The sequence below is a fragment of the Trichechus manatus genome, unplaced genomic scaffold (genome assembly GCF_000243295.1).
Source record: "Trichechus manatus latirostris isolate Lorelei unplaced genomic scaffold, TriManLat1.0 scaffold00308, whole genome shotgun sequence".
Lineage (NCBI taxonomy): Eukaryota > Metazoa > Chordata > Mammalia > Sirenia > Trichechidae > Trichechus > Trichechus manatus.
Window position 1 is genome coordinate 297,883 of NW_004444244.1, and position 2,271 is coordinate 300,153.

The 2,271-nt window shown below is 39.9% G+C and overlaps 1 protein-coding gene across 1 annotated transcript in view; it reads left to right on the forward strand.

Moving 5' to 3' along the window:
- LOC101357941 (zinc finger protein 33B-like) overlaps positions 1–2,271 on the forward strand; it is a 75,247-nt gene that overhangs the window by 3,159 nt on the left and 69,817 nt on the right. The window contains exon 3 of the mRNA XM_023725414.1: positions 449–507. The gene's annotated coding sequence lies outside the window, so the exon portion shown is untranslated. The remainder of the gene's footprint in view (positions 1–448; positions 508–2,271) is intronic.

Here is a 2,271-nt window from a genome sequence, read left to right on the forward strand (position 1 = left end):
GCTCTGTTCGTTTTTTCCATCTGTTTTCTGTCTGTTCTGCAAATCAGGTAATTTCTATTAGTTACCTTCAAGCTCACTGATTTTTTTCGTCTATTGGCTCCATTCTGCTTTGGGACCCATCCAGTGAGTTTTTATTTTGGTAATTGTATTTTTCAGTTCGAGAATTTCCATTTGGTTCTTCTTTAAATCTTCTGTCACTTTGCTGAGTCATTCTATTTTTTCTTTTGTTTCAAGCATATTCATAATTACTCGTTGAAGTTTTTTTTACAATGGCTGCTTAAAAATCCTTGCCAGATATTCCAACATGTTGATGTCTATTGATTTTCTTTTCTCATTCCAGTCAATATTTTCCTGGTTCTTGGTATGACGTGATTTTTTTTTTTTATTTGATCCAGCATATTTTGGATAATATAAGACTTTGGCACTTATTTAAATCTCCTGTTTTTAGGAACTCTTCTCTGACACAGTGCCAGCAGGGGAAGAGAAGTGCTACCTCGTTACTGCCAGGTATGGGTGGAAGTCCAGCTTCTCCACTCGGCCTCTGTTGACAATACAGGAACATGGCAGAATGCATCAATAGTAGTAGGCCCCGTAGATGTTCAGGCACTGTACTAAGCCCTCAATGACAGCACCTTGGCCGGGAGGGTGAGGTGTGCCTTGTAGCCTAGCAAGAGTGGAAGTCTAGGCTTTTTTAATAGGTCTTTGCTAATGTTATGGATTGAATTGTGTCCCCACAAAATGTGTATTGTAAATCCTAAACCCCTATACCTATGGTTATAATCCCATTTAGGAATGTATTTTCTTTGTTAGGTTAATGAGGCGATATTAGTGTAGAGTATGTCTTAAGTCAATCTCTTTTGAAATATAAAAAGAGCAGATTGTGCAATCCATAAAGCAAGGAAGCACAAATGGGGGAAGAGGAATAGAAGCTGAAAACACACAATGACCTTCCCCCAGAGCTGACAGAGGGACACTTCCCCTAGAATTTCCCTAGAATTCAGACTTCTAGCCTCCTAACTATAAGAAAATAAATTTCTGTTTGTTAAAGTCACCCGCTCATGGTATTTCTGTTATAGCTGCACTAGATAACTAAGACAGCTAACGTGGGTGAGGGTGGGGGTCACAGTTCTTTTCCATGAAGTCTGGATGGAGTAGGGCAGTTGTTGTCTGAAGTTCTCTGTCTTGCTAGACTGCGCGTTTCCTTGTCCTTTGACTGGAGAGAACCAGCTTTCCTTAAGCTTTTTTAACTTGCACCCATTGACGTTTCCGGGTTGCTGGCTGCGCCGACACCTAGTCTGGGGTATATATGAGGCAAAAAGAAAACCCAGGGAACTCAGCACCATATTGTTCCTTGGGTCCCAAGGTGGTCTGCCTTTCTCTCTCCACCTTTCAGAGCCTTATTATCTATAATATCCAGGGTTTATATCTGTACTTAGTGGAAGGAATATGAAGTAGTCTATCTTGTCCTAAACTGGAGATCTTGTCTTCATTTTTTTTAAACCATCACCAATGTTTATTTACCTTCATTTTTGAAAGATGTTTTTGTTCTCTATAAAATTCTAGTTTGACATTTTTTTCCTTCATTAAAGATGTTACTCCACTGTATTCTTGCTTATATTTTTTCCAGTGAAAAATCTGACATCCTTATTGTTGTTCTTCTGTATGTAACACGTTTTTTCTGGTTTAAGATTTTTTTTTTTTTTTGAGAAATTTGATTATATGTTCCTTGGTATAGTTTTCTTTTGCATAGGGTTTGCTGAGTTTCTTGGAACTGTAGGTTTATAGTTTATATTATTAAGTTTTGAAAATTGTAGGCCATTATTTCTTCAAATATTTTTTCTGTTCCTCCCTGCCCCCTTCTTCAGAAGCCCCAATTACCTGTGTATTAGACTGGTTGTCCTCATACTACTGCAGTGCGATGGATCGTTTTTGTGTGGCCTTTGTCGCTATGGTCTTGTGACTCCCACCCAGATGATTTGGCATGACTGTGAAGATAGGGGAAACCCTGGTGGCCCAGTGGTTAAGAGCTACGTCTACTAACCAGAAGGTTGGCTGTTCAAATCCACCAGGCGTTCCTTGGAAACCCTATGGGGCAGTTCTACTCTGTCCTATAGGGTAGCTATGAGTTGAAATTGACTTGACGGCAGTGGGTTTGGGTTGTTTTTTTTTTTTGGTGCAGATAGGGTAATTGTGGCCTACCAAAGGAATTGGTCAGTTTTGCTATTCCACTGGGCTTGAGGTGAGCCATCCCTGAGGCAGGAGAGAGAGAGG